Genomic DNA, 8,680 nt, shown 5'->3' with positions numbered 1-8,680 from the left:
GAGAGTGTGATTCTGAGATGATATAATAAGAGACTGTGTGTCTTACATCTTGTGTTCTCTTGGATCACTTGTTTTGGTCAAGTACACTCAGCCAGTCCAGAGGTGAGGTCCATGTAAGGCTGCCTTGGGACTAACTAACAGTCAGCACTAACTTGTCAGGCATGTGAGTAAGCCACCATGGAAGTGGGTCTTTAACCATAGTCAAACCTTAAGTGACTGCAATCTTGCCAAACATCCTGAGTGCTATCTTATGTGAGATTGCCTGAAACACCTGGCTAAGCAGCTCTTGTACCCCTCATCCATACAAACTATGAGATAATAAATGTTTATTGGTTGTAACTGCTAAGCTTTGAGGTAATTTTTAATGTAATTATACATAGTTGACACATGAATTTTCCCCAAATATGAAGATTTTTTCATAAAACTACAAGCAGGGTAAATATTTAAAAATCATTTCAGCCAACCTGCTGAAATCAAAGACAAATGGAAATCGTAAAAGCAAAATTCTTATTACAGAGATAGAAAAGACATCTTCAATGGGAAAGAAATTGAATAGACAGCTGATACTTCTTAATAAAGCAATGGAAACCAGAGGCAATATCTTAAAGGTATCTTCTCTATAGTTCAAGAAAATAAATGCCAACCTATAATTCTACACCAATCAAAAATGAAGTAATGAAGGTAAAATAAGTGCAGCTTCAGGCCAACAAAAAGTGAAAAGTTTCATTAGCAGTATTCACATACTAAATGATATAATTAAGCATATTTTTTTTCAGGTAGAATGAAAATACTAGATGTAAGCTTGGAGTTAAAAAAACATTAGGAAAGTGTATAAAAGTCAATCTGAATGAATTATGCCTGTGCAAGACAGTAATAACAATGTCTTCTGGGTTTTAAAATACAGAGAGAATTAAAAGACAGGAACAATTGCATGTAACTCAGGACAAATGGGTTAAACTGAAGTAAAGTGTTTTCATTGACCAGGAAAGGAAGAAAGTACTAATACGCATTAGGTATCAGTAAGTCAAGGATGAGTAATAAGCTATAGATAAGGCACTTAAGGACAGAATAGATTACTTCCAGCCTGGCAAAAGGGACAGAAAGGAATAATAAAAATACTCCAAAAAAATAAAAAATCAATCCAAAAGAAGGGAAGGAAGGGGAGCATAAAAGTAGGAAAAAAATAGTAAGATAGTAGTTTTAAGTTCACATGTATCCCTAATTATGTTAAATATAAATGACTGCATAGTCCATCAGGTAACTAACACTTTCCTGACTAGGAAGAGAAAGAATATGCTGTTTATTAAAAAAGACATATTAAAATTAACAGCCATATAGATACCAACCTAGAAAGAACTAGTACAGATATATCATTATCAGAAAAACTACGCTTCAAGGAAAGATGTATTACTAGAAATAGTCTCATTTCATAAAGAGAAAGCGTTTAATTTATCAGAAAGTTACAATTTGTATATATATAATAACATTGCCCCTAAATAAATAAAGTGAAAGGACAGAACTCTAAGGAAAAATAGACACACTTATAGTCACACTGGTAATTTTATCTTTTTAATGAGTATATATTAATTATATACATATTGGGGATTTAAAAATACTTCTCTTAGTAAGGGGAAGAATAAACAAATAATGCTTTGAAAACTAATAAACATATAGGAGGAAAACAATGATTAAAATGCACCTAAGAGACATGCATAGAACATGGCACCCATTGCTATGGTTTATACACTTTTTTGTGTGTGTATGTATTACTGGGGCTTGAACTCAGGGCTTTCACCTTGAGCTACTCAGCCAGCCCATTTTTTTGTTTGTTTTGTTTTGTTTTGTTTTTTTGGTGTTGTATATTTTTGAGATAGTGCCTCAAGCTATTTGTGTGGGCTGGCTTCAAACCACCATCCTCCTGATCTCCTGCCTCCTGAGTAGCTCAGATTACGGGTGTAAACCACTGGTGCCACTGGTGCCAGTTTATACACTTTTTAAAGCACATATGAAATACTTATCAATCCTGACCGTATTCAGGACTATAAAGCAGATCACAACAAAGTTGCAAGAACTGAAATTGTGAAAAATATTTTCTCTGATCACAATGGAATTGAACTTGAAATCAGAAACTAAAAGAAGTGAACAAAATGCAAATACTGAAAATCTCTGATAGAGGTGTGTTACAATCCCACTTCATTATGGATTTTTCTGGGTTTTTTTCATTTAATTTCTTGGATTTTCTTTATAAATTCCAATTCTATGTTGTTTTGTATAAGTCCAAGGTTGTGATATCTTCTTGGTTGATTGTTTTTTCTTTTGAGAGGGGACTGGGGTTTGAACTCAGGGCTTTGCACTTGCAAAGCAGGCAATTGCTCTTTTTTATTATTACTGCGCATTGGTATGTCTGATTACTATGAAAACCTTTGTCTTTAAATGATATTTTGGACCCATATTAATATTTTATCCTATTTTCCTTTAGTTTACTATTTTTTTGTGTGTCTTTCCACCCTTTACTTTCAAACTTTCTGTTTAATCCTGTTTTAGGTTTTCTCTTGTAAACAGAATTTATGTTTGAGATACATTCTGAGAGTCTTTCATTTTATAAGCTTAATCTGTTAAAATAATTATTACCGTATTTGGACTTATCTTACCATACTACTGAGTTGACTTGTTCTATTTAATACCTTTTATCATTATGCCATTGTTTTCCTTTCTCATATTGTCTTGAAAAAGATGATTGCTTTTTTATTTCCACCTGAGATACATGTCTATTCTTTTAATAGCAATCCTTAATACCCGATGTACACAATTACATATAAATTTTTAAACAGTATCTGCAATTGCTATTTTTAGCTTTCTTCTGAGTATAATATGGTCTTTATCCATTGAATGCCAAGCTCAACTCCAAAATCTTATACTTCTTCATAGAGTTTCAGCTTCAACTTTTTCCAAAGATAGTAAATGCTTTCTTAAAGGATTAATGTACTGAAGTATTTTGTAAGTTTCAGAAATCACCATTTTTGTTATGTCTCCTCCTTCCTTCTAGGGTTACTTACCTTCTGGCTAAAGTTCAATTAGTACTTTCAGGGAGGTCATGTGTAAATTATCTTATTCTTCATATCACGGCAAATATATTATTTTGCCCTCATTGTACTTATTATTTTAGCTAGGTATGAAATCCTGGATTGATAACCACTTTCTCTTAGCACTTAAGCCATTATGAAATTGTCTTACAGCATCTCTGATAGTATTGAAAAGCCTGGTTTTGGTCTGTCAGATTATATTTAATCTTTTTTTTTCCCTCACTGAAGATTTAATATTTTTCTCTTCACTTTTCCTATTTTGTAATTTCATTGTGGTGTGTCCAGATATGCTTTTATTTATCCTACTCATTGTTTGTGGTACATCTTCCCCTCTTCCTCTGTTTGGGTTATTAAACTCAGACCTTGGGCTTGCTTGCTAGGCAGGCACTATACCACGGTGCTATACATAGTGACACTCTTTCTCAATTTATTTTTTCAAATTTTGTAAGCAAAATTTATAAGCACTCTACCACTTGAAACTTTTGCTCTTAGTTATATTGCTGTTGTTGTACAGACGTTTGAACTCAGAACCTACACCTTCAGCCACTCCACTAGCCCTTCTTTGTGATTTTTTTTTTTGAGTTCTCATGAACTGTTTGCCTGGGTTGGCTTTGAACATCAATCCTAATTATCTCTGCCCCCTGAGAAGCTAGGATTACAGATGTGAGCCACTGGTGTCTGATTTTTTAGTTAGTTTTTAACGGTGGGTCTTGTGTTAGCTTTGCCTCAGCTGACTTCGAATAGTGATTCTCTTGCCTGCACCTCCTGAATTGCTGGGAACACAGGCATGCACCACCATGCATAGCGTGTTTTTGAGATAGGATCTTGATAACTTGAGCCCTGGCTGTCCTTGAACTGTGATCCTTCTGTCTCTACCTCCCAAGTAGCTGAGATTACAGGCATGAGGCTACATGCCTGCCCTTGTAGTATATTTTCTAATGGATGTACTGGGGTTTGAACTCAAGGTGCTGTGCTTGCTAGATAAGTACTCTACCACTTGAGCCACACCCATAGATCTGTTTTGCTTTGGTTATTTTTTAGATAGGTTACTGCACATTTCCTGCCTCTGATTCAATCCTCCTGTGTTTCCCGTGAAGCTGGGATTATAGATGTGAACGATATATATCCAACTTGTTTGCTGAGATGGCATCTCATTAACTTTTTGCCCAGACTGACCTTGAACCAGGATGCTCCCAATCTCTATCTCCCCAACAGTCAGAATTGCCAGCATGAACCACCACATTCAACCCCTAATGAATGATTCTTGTATTTCTCTGATTCAGAAAAATGCCAGCCTTTATCTTTTCAAATACTGTACTTCCCACACTAGCACATTTACACACTTCTGGTACTCTTGTATAACAGGTGTATATTAAAAATACAATCTTTTCTCCATGCCTGTAACTTTCATGTGTTTTAATATATTTATCTCTTTTCAGGGAAAATTCCTTAGTGTTATCTCCACATTTCTTTCTTTCCAATGGTATTCATTGTGGCTTTATCTAGTCTGTTAACTAATATTTTAATTCTATATTTTTTGTTTCCAAGGTTTATAATTGTGTGTTTTTATATGATTTATAATTGTGTTGTTTTTAAATGATGTTAATTTTTAAATACCCTTATTTTAAAATATCAACTTGATATTGATATTTTAGAGGGTGGAACAGGTTCTGCCTGGAAGTGGGAGGGTGAGGGAGGTGGCCCAAACAATGTATACACGTGTGAATGAATGTAAAAACAAAAAAATAAAAATTTTTAAAATATCAATTTGAATTCATGTTCTGATGTTTGATTTTGTTGGTTACTTTCATAGCAGTAGATTAATTTATGAATTTGGGATTCAATTGGACGTTTCATTGTGAGTGAGCAGCTTACCCTTGCTTGTTATTTCTCTTATTCTCACTCTTATCTTGCTCTCTGCTCGTTTTTCCCAGTCTAGTTCTTTTGAGGTTGTCTTTGTCAGCCTACTGCAGTTCCACAGGGTAGAACAAGATTTTATATTGGCCACAGTAAATTGAGGCTGTCTCAGCTTCACATTGAGCCAGTGTTTTGTCATTGGGACTTCCTTTTAATGTTATTTTGGAATTTTTTTGTACTTTCTCCCAACATCAGCTCCTATTTTCTGGCTTGTATGTCTTGTTCTTTCTTGGCTTTCTACTTAATTTTAGGGAAACATTTGATGTTTGGGAAAGAGTGCTAGGTGAATATTGACTAATTTCCCTTTTTAAAAACATCTTGATTCTACTCATATTTAATTAGTAGTTTAATTTCCCTTAGAATCAGAAAGTGTTACACCGTCATCTAGTGATTTGCATGTTTGAGAAATCTGCTTCTGCTTTTATTCAGAGTCTATTTTCATGAAATATATTTTTCCATCCTTTCAACCATTTGTGTCTTTGGATATAAAGTGAGTATCTTGTGCACAGCCTATCATTGGATTATGGGGCTTTTAAAAGCCATTCTGGCACTCTCTTTTGATGAGGGAGTTAAATTCATTTAAAGTACTTACTGACAACGAGAGTCTTCCTCATGTCATTTTTGTTATTTGTTTTCTATATGCTGTATAGCTTTCCTGTACCTTATTTTGTTACATTACTCTTCATTTCTATGTAAGTGATTTTTTATTTTGAGAGAGGGTCTCACTATGTAGACCAGGTTATCCTAGAACTCACAGTCCTCCTGCTTCTGCCTCCCATGTTGTGGGATTACAGGCATGTACCACCATGCCCAGCTCATTTAGTTGATTGTTTAGTAGTGAAATATTTTAGTTCTTTTATTTCCTTTTGTGTATATTCTATAATTTTCTTTGTGGTTACCAGGGGAATTATGACACTATTAATTATTAAATTAATAAAGTAGTTTATACTAGTTTAATAGTTTACAAAAATCTGTTCTTTTACAGTTCTGTGCCCACCTCTTTTAATGATTGATAGCACAAAATTATGTCTTTTTACATTGTGTATCCCAAAACATAAGCTAGTGACTGATTTTTAAAATGTATTAGTCCCTTCGGTTATGTAGAAAATCAGATGTGCTGTTACAAACAAAAGTTACAGTAATACTAGCTGTCAGAGAATAATTCCTTTAAATAAATGTATTAATCTCTTAAATCATGTAGAAAACAAAAATTGAAGTCACAAGTCATTATTACCACAATACTAGTTTCTTTGTAATTGCATATGCATTTACCTTTACTAGGATCTCTTATTTCCTCATGTGACTTTGAACTGCTGACTGGTAGCCTTTCATTTCAACCTGCACTTACCCTTTTTGGCATTTTTTTGTAGGATATGTCTAATGCACAAATAATCTTTCTGACCATCTTTCTAACTCTTAAAATGAATATGCTGGTCCACTTAATGATGTTCTACAGTTCCTTTAGGTCTTACTAATTTTCTTAGTTTTTTTTCCTTTTCACATATCAGCCTTGATAATTGATTAGTCCATCTTTAGGTTCACTGATTCTTCCACCTGCTCAAATCTGCCTTTGAATCCCTCTAGTGGTTTGTCTTTTTTTTTTTTTCAATTCAGTTACTATATTTTTCAGCTCTAGGATTTTTTTTTTTAATTTCCTTTTAGGATTTCTATCACTTTATTGGTGTTTCCATTTTGCTCATAGAACATTTTCTCAACTTTTCCCACCTCTTCTTTCATTTCTTTGATCATTGTTAAGAAAAACAATAGCAAAATAAAAAACTGAAAGCAGTTCAATTTAATAAGTTTACTTGAACAAGCAATGAGTTCTAGAACCTGGCAGCATATTCCAGAGCAAAGATGGTTGAGAATGCTCCTGCTCCTTAGATGTAATGGTGAATTACTTTTATAACCAGAAAGACAAGAAATTATATGCAGATATAATCTGATCGGTGTGCTTTGGCATTTGTTTTCATGGGTATAATTGGCAGCTTTTGGTCTGGGTTTGCTAAGAGGTTGGCTGCTGTGCTTCAGCTCAGTTGCTTAGCTAACAGAGTGTGCTTTTACATTAGGTATTAACGTGATGGCACATCAAGCCCCCTTCCCTATATACTAAAGCCTCTTTGGGCCAACTTGTATGGAGGCTGATGTAAGCCAGCCAATTCATTAAGGTTCAACAGCATCTTTAAGACATTTGTTTTAAAATTTTTGTCTAATGGGTTTGGTCTTTTCTCAGTGACAGTTTCTTTTGGTATTTTCCCCCTTTGAATGGGCTATACATTCCTTTATCTTTGTTTGCCTTGTGATTTTGTTATTGAAAACTGGACATTTGAATCTAGTGATATGATAACTTTGGCAATCAGATTCTTCCCATTCCTCAGGGATTTTTTTTTAATTGTTGTTGTTGTTATTGTTACAATCTGTCCCCTATGCTGAGGATCAGCCTAAGGTATATACTCAAGGTCTCCTCTGTTCTTTTCTGAGTCTGTGCCTTTCTCTGCAGTGTCTTTCCAATTTCCCTAGAATATGCAGTTGTTTTTTAATAATCGAGTCTATAATGTCAGTTTTCCCAAACAAGGGAAAATAGAAAAATGAAGGGGAAGAAAAAGACACTGGTCCTTTAAATTCTCTAGCTGTTGCTTCAGCCTGAGGAGCAGAGGGTTTTACAACCTTGGTCAGCAGGAGTCTTGGGGTGCAGGGTGGTGCAACAATGGCTGTGCCCTCTATATCTGCCCCTCTGTGGTCAGAACAGCAGTTAGAGATCAGAATACAGATCTCTAGCTCAGTGGTAATGCACCTGCCTAGCATGGGTGAGGATTTGGGTGTTCCCCTGTTCCCCACCCCCCTAAAAAAAGGAAAGAAAAATAAAAGAATACAGATCCTTGATATCTCAAGAGCAAATATTTGGTTCTTATTGTCTATCCTGACTCTTGGAAGCTGTGCAGAAGTTGCCACAGGTGTAACAAGTACCCACTTTGCCTAGAGGGTTAGAGGGTGGTGTGATTGAGCTAAGAGCTGAAATTGACCGAAATTAACTGCAATTTACCATACCAGACTTTCCTTGGAAGTTGCAAACCTTCAGTAGACTTCAGTGTTCCAAAATAGTTACATCAAGTAGGTTTTGCCAATATAGCTGTTGACTAGGGAGAGAGGCATATGCCTGGTGAGTCCTATTCTGACATCTTCCCATAATCTTCTCCTAAATACCTCTTGTTTTATAAATAATTTTTGAGGGAGCAAGGAGAATTCTTATGTGAACTCCATGGAGTCTTAATTTTTAATTACCAATTTTGAATTCATCTTTCTGTGCCAATAATTATATAGATGGAGGAGTCTCCTTAACTCCTCTTCCTGTTCATCTAGCAAATGTTTGAATCCTTCTGTTACACTTTGAGTTATGAGCTGGATGTTAATAATTTATATCTGTTTTTCAGTTACTCAGCTGCCTGAGGAGGTTAGAGAAAGAGGGAAAAGAGGCAGTGGGTGATTATGGTCTTCACCGAACATTTTTCGTTTCTGTTTGTTGAGTGTCTGTTGGCTTGAGAGGCAATTTCTTTTGTGCACCATTGATTTCTTGTCTTTGAGGAACATAGTTACAGAATCAGTTCAAGTGAAGACCTGTGGGTCTATGGACATATCTTTTACTCTCGGTTGATTTATTCAGTAATGCCAGGCTGATTCTC

Source organism: Castor canadensis, chromosome 7, assembly GCF_047511655.1.
Source record: "Castor canadensis chromosome 7, mCasCan1.hap1v2, whole genome shotgun sequence".
NCBI lineage: Eukaryota > Metazoa > Chordata > Mammalia > Rodentia > Castoridae > Castor > Castor canadensis.
This window is presented reverse-complemented; position numbering follows the sequence as displayed.